Raw genomic sequence first — 17,591 nt, forward strand, 5'->3', positions numbered from 1 at the left:
AGGTCGATCAATATGCGGGCACGTTGGAAAAATCTGCCAGCGAGGGTGGGATGGGTGGTGTAAAAATTGCGTCCCAAGTTTTCCGCGGCTTCCCATGCCGGTTAACCTTGCGCAGTGTAACCGTGTAGCTGCACAATGGATAAATAATTTATTGATCGTTTGGCGTAACGTGTTGTATACTGCAAAAGAACGATTTCGGTTGTCAATAAATAAACGTCTAGTACATCCTTCTTTATTTGTCGGCGGATAGATCATGAATGTCCGTTTTGCATTATTCATAATCCAGCATCGATCTTCCGGTCCAGCGACGCAGCGTTAACCGTTTTAATGCCCGTTAAAATTTTAAAGAAAGAATATCGATGCCTCGGGCTATTATCAAAAAGATAATGAGATGAATATTTTATACGCGTTTTACGTTTATACTTTTCAACATGATTTCGTTGAATATTTATACGAGTCCGATATGTGAATTATATGAGGTTAATTTATCAAGCTAGCGCTAAACTTGTAACGTGAAATTTTTTTCAAATAGACATCGTGCATATTATTTCGAAGATCTCACTGATTAGCTTTATCATCGTCATATGATAATTAATTGCTTTGGTTCGCTTTGAGTTGGTACAATCGTGGACTATGATGCTCATCATGTTGGCATAAACTACAATCTGATATGCACGTGACCGCGAATCAAGATAATTAGAACATGATGTAACCAGGTCGTGTCCACAGAGTGGTAAAGTGCGTTCAGGACGTGATGATCGTTTTAATGGTCTACAAAGTAACGTTGCAACATTACTGACGCAAATATATGCTTATAGTAACCGTAACAGAACTCACTAAATATATCATAGTCAACGAATAAATTATACAAGTGATAAAACGATAGGATAGTATCGATGAGAAAAAGTGGAAAGATTAGATGTTACAATTATTCGCTTTTCAATTCAATAATTAACTGACTAATAATAATTAATATGTATTTTACCTTCTACATTTTCAGTCGATTTTTATAATAAGACATTTACAAAAATGAACAAACTCAGAAATTTTTTTGTTTCAGAAACATCTTTCTCTAAGTAAATTGTTAAATTTCCTCAATTAAATATTAAATGAGTGTGAAAAATTGATTTATTTCATTTTACCGATAATATTCTAAAATGTAGAGATCAATAATAAACTCGTACGAGCTATTGAATTTTAGATGCTTTTATTCGCGCGGTGCGCGGTCTCGAAATTGCGAGAGTGGAGCGTTTCAAACATTCGGAACAAACAGGCTCTCGCGCCACATCGGCTGTTTATCCTGTTCCGACAGGTATCTTTTCGTAATGAAGTCACAGAGAGAGCCAGCCGCAGTCCGTTTCACGGCTCGTACGGTGAACCGGACATTCGGATGCCCCGCTGCTTGGCGACGACTCCGCCACTTCGGATGCACGGCGAACGACTCGTAAACAACACAAAGCGACCGCGCCAAACAAATATAGCCTTCGGTTTTACGGGCGACACCCGTGCGCTTGTCGCTTTATTGCCGTACGGAAAGTTGCTTTATCGCGTGAATACGCCGCTATACTCCTCTCCTTCTATCTCCCTCCCTCTCCCCCCCTCTCTCTCTTTCTCTCTCTCTCTCTCTCTCTCTCTCTCTCTCTCTCTCTCTCTCTCTCGGGATGCGCAGTGAGATGATCGGCAGCGGGAGGAAGGCAGATAAGGATCAAACACCTGCAATATACCTCGTCGTTGGCCCTGACGTGGTCGGACAACTTTGTCGTCGGTGCTTATCGCGACGTTTCTCTCACCTTCCCTTCCGCTTTGTCGATTTGGTCCTTCTTCGCGAGGCATTTAACACGATCTTCCTTGTTCTCATAATCATCTCTCGCTATAATGGTAGCCATACGCTCGGCGGCCGACGTCGCCTCTCCGAGGATTGAGAAGTACGATAGATTTCGATTGCTGGTCGAGTCAGGATATTAAGCGTCTTCCTTCGTCGATGTCGCGGACTTGGACCGACTAATGCACAAGCCTCTTAATATCGGACACGTCGGGGATTATAAAGTGATAGGTTACGGCTAAGAAGCGCGAAAGAGATTATATACATTGTACATGTCGTGAAGTCGCTTCTCCTGCATCGTTTAATCCGCCCGTGGGCATCTCGCGGGACCACATCTCCTCGCCGGATTGTAATGTGTTTGATTGCGATAAGTTTGACTGATTCTTCTTAATCTGTCTTTCCATATGGGAAGGAGGGAAGAGGGAGGGGGTGGAGAGAGGGGGACGGGGAAGACTCGGCGATTCAAAGATGTCGTAGAAAGGAATTTAGTGAACCGGGGAAAGAGACGCGGAGTAGATAAAGAAAAGACTTGTCGGAGTAATCCCAATTACAGGAGACTTCCACTCGGTCGAGTCACAGAGATCACAGGTGGGGCCGAAGTTTCGGCTCCTTTGAAAGGATCACCGGTACTGCTTCATTCCGGGGCAGAACATTTCCCTCCTTTGTGGATACTTTCTTCTCGGATGTGCGCGTTTGCCAACATCCAAAGGAATAAAACCTAAGCTACGCGTTGTAAGCCAAGACAAAGACACTTTCCGAAAGGGAAGATTTAATTAGCTGGATGTCTGCAGCTTCCGCCGTCTCTAATATCCGCTTGTATATATAGTTTATTTCGACATATGCGACTTTCATAAGGTTAAGATTGCTTAATTAAGTGTTGTGTCTATTATATTAATTAAGCGCGACAAATTTAAGTCGCTATTATCGAAAATATATTTCGCTTATCGATTAAATGACCGTAAATACTTTGAAATACATCTCATCGATTTCTTAAATAACTCTCGCAAACGGATTCCTTTGTTTATTTGACGATTTCATTTTGGAAAAACTTTAAAGTTTGTAATTAACTTTCTATTGTAGGATATTCTCTACGCAAGCAGTGCGTGTCACTGTAACACCGCGATTGTCTCGGGGCGACAACAAGAAGTGCTCGTAAAAGGGGAAACGCGAACGTGTTGGACACGAGAGTAAAAAGCTCGCAATGACGCCATCCACCCTCTTTATAGCATTATATTCTGTACAACGGACCTTTATACGCATTCTACTAACAGCAGCAGCACCCTTAAATTGCTTCTCTACTTTGACTTTCCGTTTCTCTTTAGCATTATTGTTTTATGTATCCTGTGCATCGTTATATTTTCGTACGTTTTTGTTCTCGCTCGTGCTTACGAATATCTTCGAATTGTCATTTGGCATCGAAGAGCTGAGCGATGATTTTGGTAAAACTGCGGAGATGTACGATGATGCATGCTTGCGTCAACGTTGCATCGTATTGGTTTTATTTTCTGACCGAGTTTCGAACATAGCATCCTGTTGCGACATGTAATCGTAAAAGGATATTGGAAGTTTCTGGTACTGTAATCCGAAACTTTTCAGAAATAAAACTCTACTTTTGCAATACCATTTCACAACGAATCGATCGAACCTTTATTTCTTTTGTAAATATGATATCTAAATCGAATGATCTTCTGGAATAAAAATTCTAACGGATCAATATAATCAGATTGAATTAATGCTATTTTCGTTTTTCTAAATCTTTTTATAGTTTTTCAAAGATAACTAATTCTCCTGATTATATATCTGGTGTACACATCTCAATTTATTATAAAGAGATATTTGAGTATAAATAATTTGGTAATGCGTTAGTTGGATCTCGAACACCAACTTCCGTTGTCGGCAGATTGTATCGTCAAGTTCGATAACAATCAGTCGTAATCGCGAGACAATCCTTCAAAGCTTTCTGACGTGGTGGTGCGGTTCGTCGGTAGTATGCCGTGTGCAACGGCGTTCTGAAAGGGACGGCATTCAGGGTGCATTTAAATGGATGAGAGGAGCGCCAGCGACCGTCGAGGAGGGAAGGACGAGGGTGGAGAACTCTTGCGTCGTGCCGGATAGAGGCACCGCGCGTCCAAACTTGGTTGAATAAGCTAATGCAATCAAACGGCCGAAAGCGCTACTTACAACTTTGCTAGCTCGCGCGCTTTGCAGAGGCAAAAGGGGTAGTGCGGATAGGATGATAGAGAGAGAGAGAGAGAGAGAGAGAGAGAGAGAGAGGGGGGAAGGAAGGGGATAAGAGAGAAAGGGATAAGAGAAACGAGAGCTTTCGGCTAGGTTGGTTGCTACGGCATCGAAAGCAGTAACGGAAGTTGGGGATGCGCGTCGAGTGTGCATATGCGATTCTACCATCCGGTCATATGCCGTCAATGCATCCTTCCCCCTTCCTGCCCTCTTCTTCTTTGACTATGTAACTTTCGGCTTAACTCACGAGTTAAACGGAATTTGTACGACCAGGATGTTTTTTCAGTAACATAGTCCGTTTACATGCAATACTCATGAACGAGCGAGGACCGTTTCACATTTCTCTGAGAGACAAGTTGTATCGCTACGTTACTTGGTATATTTATATAGCTTTTAATACGAATTTTCATGCAATTCTTTTTAACGGTTCATTGATTAAAATCGTCGCGCATGTTATAATACGGAATTAAGCAATTATGTCGTTCTGCTATTAAAAAATTCAATCTCTTACAATTGCGAGAGATTATACGCGTAGTCGCGGTCAATTTGACGGAAAATTTCGTCGGTAAAATTTACTCGATATTTGCTAGCTGTAAATGATTGATGTAATACGTTCACTTAATAATCTGTTCTCTCTGATTTATCTCCTGACAAAATAACGATGTACAGTATATTTCTATTAGATTCCATTAACTAATCGGTAATCTCATTCGGTGCAAAATTATGTTGCTGTGCACTTTCGAGATGCCATGTAGGAATTGGTATCGAACTTGCCACATATGCACGGTTGACACGATATATCGACGATGATTCATCGCCCTAGCACGTCGATACTAATTATTTGCAGATAAAACTCATTACTCAAGCGTGATTAATGACTGATCGGCGCGATCTCTGGAATTTCACCTTCTCACCCTACATGGCATAAAACCGGTTGCGTTATCGAGGAAAAGCGCATCCGTTATCATTCATATAAAACAAAAAAATTTGCCATATTAAAAAAAACAACGATGACATAGAGACATGAAATTTTATTTTACTTTGATGAAATAAATTTTTATATAATCAATAATATCACCACTTTTTTCAAAAATGTTCAACGCGTAATTCTAAAAAAATTTAGTAACAGTTAAAATCTAAAAGAAATCGCATTTTAATTAAAATCTTTATCGTAGGAAATTAAACTCAGCCTTTAGAAATTCGGAAAAATGTAATAAATAAATTTTTATTACATTTTTCAATTATAACGTTCGACATTCACTTACTTTTAATAATTTAATATACGTTCCAATTTTTATTGGTTAATTTACTATACTAGATATTACATATTAAATATATTATATATTTAATAATTTAGACCATTTAGATCCGATTTGATTATATTGGACATTTTCATCGAATCGTTGAGTAAAAATAAAATGAAATTGAGAAGATGAAATACATAGATTTGGTGCATTGACGCGGTATATTGCTGTTAAACAATCACCTGGCTTAACAAGGGACGTATGCGGGACTATACGGTTATACGGAAGAGTAATACGTTGCGTCCCGTAATCCTGGAACAAACTGAGGCTATAATTTTAAATCAAACGCGGGAGCCCCGGGAATAATTTATCGTGCGTGCCGTTGCGGTGCACGCTAATCACAGCCCCCCAACGTTCACCGGAAGCCAGATGTTTTTAAATGTCCTGTACAAATTTCATTAACACTTTCCATCCCGCCCGATTCGTAAAACTGTAAGTCTCAGAGCGATAAATCACTTCGCGCTAACGAGCACGAGTTGTGCATGTGTGTGTGTGTGTGTGTGTGTGTGTGTGTGTGTGTGTGTGTGTGTGTGTGTGTGTGTGTGTGTGTGTGTGTGTGTGTGTGTGTGTGTGTGTGTGTGTGTGTGTGTGTGTGTGTGTGTGTGTGTGTGTGTGTGTGTGTGTGTGTGTGTGTGTGTGTGTGTGTGTGTGCGTGTATACAAAACTCGTGTATGTGCGGATTAAATTTTCTTAAAATTTTGCAACGTCGCATTGCGTTATTTTTCAAGCTTGTTACTTTTACTGTAATGAAAATAATAATTTAAAGATTTAATTATCCATAATTGTGTGCCTTTGTGCTACAGATGTATGTTTATATTATATGCAAAATTGATAAACATATTTTTTTTAATGCGATGCTGGAATCTCCATTTCCGTTAGTCGTGAGTTACGCGAAAATTGATATTCCGCAGCGTTCTTCCACGAAGAACGAAATAATCGTGAGACGTGAGAATGTCTCGAGTGCGGCACTTCTTCGCCTTATTAAATTGGAAGATATAGAATCGTGGCTTGCAAGCCAGATACGTCTTTAAACTTTATAAAATTCTTCATTATGAAATTAAATAATCGTAATAACGTAATGCCAATGAAAAAACATGACAAATTCAAAAATTTTTTTATCTTGATATTTTACATATTTCTTTCCTACTTTTATGAAAACTTTACGTACTTGGATTGCTTAGTATTGATATAATTATTTAGTAATAATTATAAACAATTATTATGTAATAAAATATATAATAATAATTGAAAACAGATAGAAAAATACAACATTGTGTAATTGTAGATTGTTTTTCTTTTTTATAACTTCGATTGGCCAATGATAAAGCGTTTTTTGCGTCCCGACAAACGCTTCAAAGGAACGTTCCCTTGAAAGCCGAAAGAGGAAGTTCTCATAATACCCGGCGATAAATATTTGTCTTGAGCTTATGCCAAAAGTGCGTGGCACTGTTGTCGCTTTTGCCACCCCCGCATAATACGAAGTCACCGCGTTAAGAAAACGCTACCTTCGGATCGTCGTGAAAAGGGTAGCGCGGAAAAGGGGTGTGTTTCCACGAGGTCTCGGCGACACAGTAATTGTTTTCGCAGCTAATTGTTTAAAAGCTTGGCAAACCCACGAGGAATTACGCGGAGGCAAGAGCGAAGACAATCCCCGAGTCAATATTGAATTATGAATTTATTAGCTTCCACTCTACGTCCTCTCCGATGGCGCGTGAGAGAGGTCGGAGGTCTTCGCGTGCGAGCGAAGGAAGGTGCCGGTGAATGAAAAAGAGAAAGAAAGAAGACTTTCTGCTTCCATCCTCTCGTCTCCCTCAGGGATCTTCGTGTGCAGACAGTAATTTTATCGGGTCCCCGCTGTGACGATCTCGTTGATTGACTAATCGTGCCTTTTGCTCTACTGTGTTCAAATTTCTGTCTTCATAATTTTCTTCATTATTACCGCTTTGTCTTACTTAATTTTTCTTTGTTATTCTTTTAAATTTTAACAATCCTTTCCATCAAATGATTTTATTTTATTTGTTAAATGGTAAAATAAAATTTTTGTGCAATTACAAGTGGAATAAGAACAGATGACAAATGATAGACAGCTGAGAATATTACTTGTTTAGTAAATAACTGAAAAAAATGTATGTACGTTTAATAATTAGATACATAGGATTAATTATAAATAAACATTTTTGGCATTTATATTTTTGTAGTCAGAATAATTCATTATCAGGTTACCTAACGAACGATAGAACGCGAGAGTTTTTTGATTTCGAAAAAGAACAGAAGGGCGATATGAAGTAGAGGGTGGACGAGCACAGCGAGGGTGAATTTCCATTTTTATTTGCATTCGGACGATTTGCGATTCGATTTAAACCCCCCAAATGTACTAGTGGCTCGATAGAATGGGCGTACATCGTGATTCACATTTATTTCTCAGGTGAATCAAATTACTAGTAGAGAAGCTCATCAGATTTAGGTCACACTATATGTAAACGCATATGAAACGCATAAAAGACGAACAGCTTCGATATTAAACTTTCTCGATCTGCTTTAATTTAACCATCATATCTTTATTATTTTTTATTTCGCTAGCTAATAAAACTTAATTGTAAATTAATGTAAAATAAAACTTATTTAAAAGGAACGTATAAAAATTTCAAGATAAATTTAAAGCAAGATGGGATTGTATTTTTATATAAGAAAGATTTTAGAAAAATAATGCCATTAGCGAGTGCGAGTAACGAGATGCAAATAGTATCGTGTAACATGCAGCGTTTGGAGAAACGAAATTATTTCTGTGCGTATATCCAAGGAAAAGATAGAGTAGTCAAGATCAAGTAAACGATGGAACAACTCGAATGACAGGATGTGACAAATAGTGCCTCGGAGGTTCACGTACTATTATGTAAATTTCATTAGAGTTTTTGTGTCACGACAGTCCCTTGCGTGGCAACTCTGCGAAGCCGGTGGGACCCATTATTAATTTTCAGATTCTTTTTATCTTTTGTTTTAACGGCCATTCCGCTTAGGTGTTACAAAGATATTGGTTAAATAAAATCAGAAAAATCGAATTTACTTTAATAGTAAATGATTGCTTTTGTCGATTGGTAGAAGGACTCTAAATATAATAATATAGTATTAATCGTGTTAATAAACAATAAGTATAGGATAACAATATTAAATATAATAAAGATTAAATATAATAAAATTCTGTCAGTAAATGAAACGTGTCTGATGCAGACACGTGACATTAATTAAATTTAATCACAGAAGATTCAATTACATTTATGCTACTTCGTGGAATATTGCCATGCGAAATTTATAATTTTTCGCGAACGCTTGTTTGCAGATACGATGAAAGATTCATAATTCAAGGAATATCGTCGTCATACAAAGTCGCTTTTATTGACATATCTGTAATAAATAAATTTAAAATTGTCGATATGCTAGTATGCTAACGTTCCGCGTGCTTTTGCCTAAATTTAAATCCGCGTCGGACGACTGTTACGCGGACAAGTATTAAGCACTTCCTTCTCAATCTGATCCTTATATGCCTGCAAATTTTATTGTGAAATTGCGGCGGATGTTTAAGTGCACGCTCGGGGCGCATGATATTCTGGAGCTGGGCACTGAAATGGGAGTCTGTCGTGCCATCGAGATTAGGTATATGACGGGAGGAAAATCTAGGTACCGGATTTCCTTCTCTCGTTTTCCCCGCGGGGCTTGGCATAACAGTAAACTGACTTGAATCTTTGTCCGCCATCCCGCGGGATAAGATTCCGTGGTAAAGGCGGGACAGCCTTCTGTTGACCTCGCAAATACCGATACTCCTCCGAGAGCGACGATGCCACGGCTTACGTTCGTGCTGACGTATCGACTGTGCGCGGCGACGTACTCGTAAAAAATGATACCGTCGTGCATAGGTGGGATAAATCTTCTCGCATGTGTTTTATGATAATTATTTTTTCATTTGGCTAAATATTCGTGCATATAAAAATAGTTAATAATTTGACGTGCCGTATATCCAATTCTACCATCTAGAATTCTATTCTTTTCGACTCATACATCTCCGATGATATTTGAAACGAACGAAAATTTAATGTATCAAATAACAAAAAAGTATTTTGATAACATTTGTATAAAACATTTATTGCTCTGAGCTATATTTTTGTTAGATTTACCTTTTTAGCTAAATAATAGTTAATTAGACATCTCTCTCATTATGTGCGTAAAATGAAAATTCTGAAATATAACGTTTTAAATTGAATTTTGAGGATGTATTTTGATTTAATAATATGCGAATTTTAATGATAAGATGAAGGCTGAATTGTATAAATAACTTCAATTTTATGAAAACAGTCGTATTATTATTATTATTATTATTATTATAACTAATGAAATATTATTATTATTATTATAACTAATGAAATATTATAGTCTATCTAGATTATATTCTGTCTATTAAAATAGTGGAAATATCGAATAAATGTCAAATTAGTAGATATTCAGATTAATTTGCCGCATTTGCAGCAAGAATTATATTCATAAAATTGATAAATATTGTATTCATAATGCTAATAGTAGCAACCGCGCATAAATATTTCCATTTTATATTACGTATTTTACTTCGTATTATATTGAGTCTCACTAAATTTGAATAAATACCAGGCCAGCGATTCCTCGAGCTCTTCGTGAATAATCGATCGCGATTTCTACACTATCGCGTAACGAAAATACTCCTATGTACAGCAACAGAAATGGAAAGAGAGTCGTTGGTAGCATTTAAATATCACCCACACGTGCGCAATATTTTAAAAGCAAAGTAAAGTTACAGCTTTCTAGCCGCGAAAAGTTAGGTATATAGTCTTGAAAGAAAAGCATTATGGATTGCATTTACACTTCGTTAAATTTTCAGAAAAGAAAAAAAAAATAATCAGAAATAACCTACTATTTTTTTTTAATTAATATTGTTTGAATTATATTTTAAATGATGAACATAAATTTTTAAGATAAACTATTATTATTAATACATTATCATTTCAACGATTCGAAAATTCTGTATTTTACGAAGAGTCCCAACGACGCCCATGTCAGGATGTCCCCCGCGAGAAATAAGGTCCATGGCTACGAGCACGGTGGCATATGAATAAATTCATGGCGGTGAAGTCGGGCTGTAGTGGTAAACGAGAGGAGGATAGAGAGAGATAGAGAGCCGCGGAGAACGGTGGGCTAAGCGAATTAATCTTTCACGTTGCCGGATGCACAATGGGCCAACGAAGTTACATGATAATTACGCGTGGGATTCGTTATTGTGTATAATTTCGACCGGTCGACGTTTCGGGAGCACAGCCTCTGCGCAAACCCGCGTGCATTCCCCCGAGAGAAACGTCTGTTCTTAACGCGCGCGCGTTCCACCTTTGTAGCGACGACGTTCCTTTTGTAGCGACGGAGGTTTTGGCTCTCTCTCTCTCTCTCTCTCTCTCTTTTTTTTTCTTCCTTTTTCCGCGTACGGAAACGCGCTGAAGGTGTAGCGAGTGCGTGCGGAAAAATAGCGCGGTAGGAGGAAACGCCGAAATTGCCGCAGTTTCTCTTGTCGCGAGACGCGACGTCGTCTCGAGATATTTCGCGGTGTTGCAGCTTCAATTTGTACGGCGTGGAGCGGATCCTCGAAGCGGGCTCGAACCCTAGGGTTACCCTAATTGCACGCATTGAATCCATTCGCGGTAGCCATGGTGAATACCTTTCCCCCATGTATTATACCCGAAGTCCATTCCAGAAGCCTGTTTTAACACTTGTGCGACTTCCAGCCTGTCGTAACGCTATGGGGTTTGTTGAAATCCTGCAGGAAGTTCTCGCAAAATTAGTAAATTATTGTATTCTGATGAAAATATATTAATTATTTGATATGAATTATTTTTTATAACGAATAGCTGCGGACAAGCGCGATAGAAATATTCTTATCTGCTTTACCATGCTATCGTGCACACCAATATTTCTATTATTTATATACGAACGTTGTATATTGGTTTCTATTTAAAGATAAAATAAAAGAAAAATAATATAGCAAAAGCAAAAGAATATTTGCGCGAAAGAAATTTGTTTTTCGTGATTTAGCCCGAAATCTTGGCGCTTTGATTGTTAATTTCGCTTATGATACCACAAACGAAACGGCAATGCTATTTAATATAATTTAAGAATGTCTTTTCACGATATCTAATCTTTCCGACGGCACGCGAGAGATCAACGAATCGATGTACTTTAAATGACACGATTCCCTTCTGCGATAAGGGCGGTTTGCTTTCAGGGAAAGCTCGCCAAATAACGGGGACGAGCTCGTGTCGAGTGGCTGCGAGAGGCATTCAGACAGAGAGCGATAAGATTGCATTGCGTCCCCAAAACGGAAATTGGACTTGAGTTCCCGTCGACGACACATCAACCGTTGACGATCGCTGGAATTTGGATATGTTGTTTGTGTCAAAGTTCCGCGCATTCCCCTGCGCGATGCAATCACTTTTTGTATTTTCGAGGAGCAGTCGATCGCACTATGGACGTATTCGGAGAATGCACAAATGTACATTCCTGTATTCGACGACTGGCCAATACCAATCGCCGATCTAGATATCAATCCGACGTTGTCATACGATATTTCTTCGGTTTTGGATCTAGATGTCACCTTAACGAAATTAGGTAAAACATATTTCCCGTTGAATCCACTCATCTTTCCACTCTTTTCCTTTTTTTTTTTTTTTAAATATATGTCCGAGCGCTATATTTATACGAAAATTTGATTTATGTCTTCGATGTGAAAAGCGAAGCAGTCTTTCGAATTATATTGCGATCTGTGATGAGATTAAACTGTGAACTCGTTTTGTACGTGTAACGTGCCAGTGTATCAGCGACATGGATCTGGAATGCACCGGTGATCACATTACAAACGTATAACGTAAATTACATATACGTGATAACACTTGGCATAGTTCCATTAACATATGTTTCACTGAATTCGTTGACCTGGTATGACCTGGGATCTTATATGCAATCGGGTACGTCAATTTACCTATGATGTGTCACGATCCGAATATAGAGAATTGTTGAGAATTAATTTCCCGTAAAAGCTAGTAATTTGGCTTTGGCCGATAGTACGAAAGCGTTGCGATTAAATAATATTATATATACGTCATGAACATTTCAGCATTTTGCGCTTTGGTGAAATTGTATACGATGTCGCGGCGTCATCTGCTTCTACAACAGTAATTACATTTTGCAATTGTACTTGAACGTGTTCGGAACCAAGCTCCATATTTATGCAATACACCAACGAGCGGATAGTACTATTATATATGCTTTACCGATATATATTTTTGGTTTAAAATCGATTTTTATAAAATCTACTTAGTACATATAGTAAACGTTGAAGATTATCTTGAGTCTTACACAGAGAGTTGTATGCGAAATTATATTATAAAATATAAACAGTTCTCCGATTGTGAACAAAATTTTAGTATCAATTACAGAAATATTGCTTGAAAATATTTATCGTTAGTTGAGTAAGGAAGTGATTTATTTCATGTATAGTCCCTTAGTCGTTAATGTGGCTGAGCTTCGGCCGGTTATATCATCGGCCTTGTATACCGGTGCTGTAAAAATGACGCGATTGAATTTCAAATCGCGGGTCGTCGACCCGAATTTTTCGCGAGCGTTTGATCTGATATTTAAAAAAAGCCTCGCTTACGTGGATGTAGATCACTACGCTATAATCTCTCGACTTTCGAAGCGGCATGCAGAATAGAGTAGATGATCGATCGGCGCGGAACGGTGTAAATTCCAGACTGGCTGACTCCGTTGAATTTGAAATTTTCTCTGGAATTTTCATCTCACGCGACAATATCAATATCGATTGTATCACGCGGACAACGCGATGGCCTCCAGATAAACCAGACTGGAAAGGATACTACGGTAACACATGCTATGAGTCTTGCGATGGATAGCTGTACTCCACTAAAATCCTCGATATCCCACGTCGAGTATGCAACATTAACAGCCGATATAATTCGAGAGATGTATTTATATCTGACAAACGGTATCGAATTTGGTCGATCGTTGTTGTTCTAGTTGACCCACTTTTGATTAAACTCTCCTTAATAATGAATTCAATTGACACGAATATATGAATATGCTGCTCTTAAATAATTTAAACTTATACAGAGCGTGTAGGGTGTGCTTTGCAATCGGCAGCAATCCATCTCGATTAAACAAATATATATTTAGAAATGTTTATGTCTCACGCAGAGAAACCGAGTGCTGTATTTTAATTTGCGGATGCGCGGATTACAAATACATTATAAATAGGTATTTTTCGATGACCGAGTTGTCGTGGAATTTTTGTCTTTGGAGTCTGCTTGGAATCCTCGATTCTGTGGTCGCAGTGAGGAGAAAAGAAACGGGTGGATGCACGTATCACTGTGGAGAACCAAATGAATACAAATGACTGTATTACAATGTGAGATACTCGCTATTTATCGTAGCGGGACTCATGGGTGCAATCGATTTAACTTCAATTTATCCGAATAGTGTTACGGCCCCTAATAAGAGAAGAGTTTGAATTAGGATTACGAAACTTTTCTACAAACAATTTAGTTTTGTTTATTTGTCTGAAGAACTAACCACAACTATTTTCTTTTTTATTTTTCAGGTAAGTACCACGTTATCTTCACTATGGATACAGATACGATATCCATATGCAAAAATGGCAGATCCTTCAAATCTAATTTTGTAAGTAAATATTGGAGCTCTATGCGATTATATCTTAAAAATTTTATCTTAATTTTAATTCTTGCGCGTAATGACAGATCTTTCTTATTTTAATAAATTTGATAATATCTGATGTGCAAATGTGTTAATTTTAAATATCGTCACACGTTATTTAAATATCATCAAAAGTACTACGGACATTTGATTAGTTGCGGGAACTGATTTCTTCCTGAATTCCGCTTGTTTCGACCGCATCGCTACCGTTCGCGAGCAGACACATTAATTTTATCGTGCTTTTCTCTCTCACTGCGCCTTTGCGTTCTGACCAGCGCCAGTGAAATTTATACGGAAATAACGCGCCCGAATAAATTGCACACTTAATTGTAATTCTAAAGCCTTGCCCCCTCGGGCGCGACCCGTTCGTGATACATTTTTAATACCACAGGACATCAATCTCGCATTAGCTTTCTCCTCCCCTCCTTGTATGTGCAAAAAAGTGGGAGTGGTTCTTGGAAGATCTAGAATTACGTGACACGTGCGACCAGTGCTTTCATTTATTTTTCTTCTTACATTCCGTTCACTTCATTCTTTCGCCCTCGTGCCCTACAGCGCCGTCTTGAAAGCAAGGGTCATGTACTTTCTGGATCTTAGATTACGACTGCAAATAAAATGGAGCATTTTTCTCTTGCCACTGCCGTAAACGTCATTAACAGTAATTTGACATACGTACGTTATAAATGTTACGTGTAAACGAATACTCGCGAATTCTCTCATTAGTTAAGCACCGTTTTTTTTTTTAAATCATATTTAAAGCAAAGTATGATTTATCTATGCGTATCAACATGTTGATAGAATAAATGGTAGCTTTCGAAGCGCTTTTTATTAAACCGCCGCTAGCATTATTTAGGTGACAAAAGCGGTCTATAAATGTAATAATTTAGTGTAGATTCGAGAGAGCAGGCAAATCGATATTTAGCGACAGTCACCTCGTTATCGTGCGAGTTTGTAATCGACGCACGAAACAGTTAGTCTCTCTGGAAAATGTAAAAAAGCGATCGTACAGTCACCGATTGTCCCGATAGCGTTCATGGTGTGAGCTACTATTGCGGGAAGAGGATCGAATCAGTGAGTGCCTCGCGCTAATTACGATTCCGACAGTGTGAGCGCGTATTAACGCTAGTGAAATCGCGTTGCGTCGGACATTATTAAAAGTCCACGCTTTTACGACCTTGCGAGATCTTTTTTCTCTCTCTTTCTGGCCCGCTCCTGACTTTAATCAACACGAGCAGATATACTTATTGGCGATAGATAAAGCACGTTCGAAACATCTGTTCTTCGGATGATCCGTGTATCATTCGTTCGTAGATCGCTTTTATAAAATCCCACCATAAATTTTTTAAATTATATTTATGTGAATAGATTGCAAACAATGCGGTATGATCGTTAGTGAAATCATGATGCCTCTTTCGCAAAGAGAGGTACGTTAGAGGCTTCCATCGATTAACTCTAAACGCGTGCGATCGTTTCAAAGGTTGTAGATGTAGACGCGGAAGTGCAATATAAAGGTGCGTTGAAAGGAGGATATTGCAGCATAACAGAAAGAGGCGTTATGAAGATAGATAAATATATGTATGCGGTCTGAGACGATGCTCAAGTGAGTGTTCAAACGGGAAACGAGGGAAGAAGGACTCGCAGGGGTGGTCTGCGAGAAGATAAAGGGCGGTCGAGAAGTAAGAATTCGATTATCTCAGCGGATGCTCGAACTTCTCTCGGATTTCCTGGTGCGGATAATGGAGCACTCTTTGAAGAAAGCTTTTGCGCGCGACCGAGATAGCTCGACTGCTAGTTTTCTCTTTCTGCCTTTTTCTCTTACGCATCTACCTTTTCTTCTTACACGCACGCGCGCTCCTTGCCCTCTTCTTTTCTTCCACGATTTCTCATTCGTTTTATTGAATGAAAATTCAAAGCTGCTCGCGGACGAAGAAGGCAAAACGTAACTGTAGATAGACAATGATGACGGAAAGAATTCACGCGAAGTAGACGAAGAGAGTGAAAAGGAGAGAGGGAGAGTGGGAGAAAAAGAGAGAGAGAGAGAGAGAGGGACAAAGACAGTATAGTACCAAAAGCGAGGAATAATATCAGAAATTTTAGTCGAGACGGGCGAAGAGAGAATTACAGATAGAAAAGGATAGAGACGCTCGACGTGAGATAAAGGGGTTGGAATCTCAGGGCGGAACGTCTGTCAGCTTGCCCTGTCGTAGCTTTTGGCTCGGGCTGTGAATTCGGCTTTTAACGTACGGCCTGAATCACCTCGTTGCGTCGCCTGGATGATCGAGCACGCGCCTTTACGAGCAATGTAAGCACCACACGCGAGACAGCGGCAAGCGTTACATTTAACATTACCGCATAATTCGATATTGTCGCATTTTGAAGCAGTATTTGTGAAACGTAAATTACCGACATTAGCTACTCAGATTGTTATATTTATCAAAGTTGCTGAATATAAATAACTATTTTATTTCTTCTATCCTTCTCTTTTCCTCTTATTTTATATACGTATAAATTATATTCAATCACTTTAAATATAGCGATTAATTTTGTAATTTCAATACCACATTGATTAAACGGGATGGCTTGGTAATTAATACCACGCAAATATATAATCTTTTATTCTCAGTCCCATACCGACCCTCTGTTTTGAATGGCGAGGGTTGTAATCAAATGCTTTATTCGTGAAAAATAATGCGCGCTCGTTGCTTTTTGCCGGAGTAGAAAGGGTTCTACCGTAACGTATTATCTGTTTATCTTGTATACTCGTCGAAAGGAATACTGCTGTCAAACGCATGCGAGGAGAAAAAGAAACTTTTTTGTCTACGCCTATATGTCGTACATAAAGCTGCGTTGAGAGTCATCCATCATCTCGTACTTTTTTGTTGCCATTCGGCAAACCAACAGAGAAAATCTTAATCTACTTCTCGTACAACTATCGTCATTAGTTGCGCTATGTTTCGTTCCCTATGATATTGCCGAGTTTTTCTACCTGAGTGCATTTGGCCCATTTAATCTCGTTTTCTTTGTAACGAACTAATCTAAATCGTGAATAAAATAGACTTAGAATTATTTTCATTATTTTTTTTTGTTAATAAATGAAATAGTTGGGATAATTAGAAAAATAATAAATATAAATAAAAAATTAATTACTAATGATTATATACAAAATTATATTTAAGTATCTGAATCACATCATGAAAAATAATGTTAATGAAGTCAAGTTATATGAATTAATATTTTTAAAAAGCTTATATTAAATATATTTTTCAAAGAGATTAATACAGAAAAAATATTATTTTTAAGAAAATATAGAGTTTAAAATAAAGGAGCTTATTTCAAATAATTTGGAGATTATCATTCGTTACGTGCACGTCATAACAACTCGGAATTTCGAGGTTTGATTTATCTTACTAAGATTTGTGAAATTCCACGAGCAT

At 38.2% G+C, this 17,591-nt stretch overlaps 1 long non-coding RNA gene across 1 annotated transcript in view; it reads left to right on the forward strand.

Moving 5' to 3' along the window:
• The window catches only part of LOC148935782 (uncharacterized), a 182,986-nt gene extending 165,750 nt beyond the window's left edge, over window positions 1-17,236 (forward strand). The window contains exon 3 of the long non-coding RNA XR_016140112.1: window positions 14,045-17,236. This is a non-coding gene — a long non-coding RNA (uncharacterized LOC148935782). The remainder of the gene's footprint in view (window positions 1-14,044) is intronic.
• The last annotated feature ends 355 nt before the right edge of the window (window positions 17,237-17,591 follow it).

This window comes from Pogonomyrmex barbatus, unplaced genomic scaffold (genome assembly GCF_055798465.1).
Source record: "Pogonomyrmex barbatus isolate J1 unplaced genomic scaffold, ASM5579846v1 scaffold4, whole genome shotgun sequence".
In the NCBI taxonomy this organism is placed as follows: Eukaryota; Metazoa; Arthropoda; class Insecta; order Hymenoptera; family Formicidae; genus Pogonomyrmex; species Pogonomyrmex barbatus.